Raw genomic sequence first — 469 nt, 5'->3', positions numbered from 1 at the left:
TACGGCAGCTCACCTCAAGCGGGGGATTCCCCCCCCGAGCAGAATGCAACCCCCTTGCCCCACCACCACAGCTGGGATCCCACTCACAGGGCACCGCCTGAGCAGGGGATTTCTCCTCCTCCTTGCCGGCCACTCTCAGCACACCCCAGGCAGGATGCGACCCCACACAGCGAGGATCTCCCCTCCAACAGCGCTCTCAGACAGGGGACCCCCCCAGGCCAGGATGCAACCCCCTCACAGCTGAGATCCTTCCCTCCGAAGGTACCCGGCATCCCAAGGATCCCCTGCATCTCCTCAGGCAGGATGGGACCCGCTCCCTCCCCACAGCTGGGATCCCCCCTTCCAACAGCACCCTGGGTCAGGGGCTTCTCTGCACCGTAGGCAGGAGGCGTCTCCCCTGCAGCACCCCCAGCAAGAGGATCCCTTTGTCAGGATATGACCCCCGAGAGCTGGCCTGCCCTCTGCATCC

The sequence above is a fragment of the Aptenodytes forsteri genome, unplaced genomic scaffold (genome assembly GCF_000699145.1).
Source record: "Aptenodytes forsteri isolate BGI_AS27 unplaced genomic scaffold, ASM69914v1 Scaffold347, whole genome shotgun sequence".
Lineage (NCBI taxonomy): Eukaryota > Metazoa > Chordata > Aves > Sphenisciformes > Spheniscidae > Aptenodytes > Aptenodytes forsteri.
Note: the sequence above shows the minus strand (reverse complement) of the source record.